Genomic DNA, 425 nt, shown 5'->3' on the forward strand with positions numbered 1-425 from the left:
GAGGCAGGCAGATTTCTGAGTTCAAGGCCAGCCTGGTCTACAGAGTGAGTTCCAGGACAGCTTGGGCTATACAGAGAAACCCTCTCTCGAAAAAAACCAAAACCAAANCCAAAACCAACCAACCAACCAAACACTTATCATTTTGAAAAAAGATTGAAGATTTATAGGAAAATGACAAACTTGGGCATATTTCATCTGAACTGAGAATAAATCACTGAGTTCTCATCAATCCTTCATTATTTATTTCTCTTAAACTTTTGTGCTGGAGAGATGGCACAGTCATTAAGAGCACTGACTGCTCTTTCCAGAGGACCCAGGTTCAATTCCCAGAACCGACATGGCAGCTCACAACTGGAGTCTGTAATGTCAGTTTCAGGGGACCATCACACAGACAAATATGCCAGCAAAACACCAATGCACATAAA

The sequence above is a fragment of the Mus pahari genome, chromosome 3 (genome assembly GCF_900095145.1).
Source record: "Mus pahari chromosome 3, PAHARI_EIJ_v1.1, whole genome shotgun sequence".
In the NCBI taxonomy this organism is placed as follows: domain Eukaryota; kingdom Metazoa; phylum Chordata; class Mammalia; order Rodentia; family Muridae; genus Mus; species Mus pahari.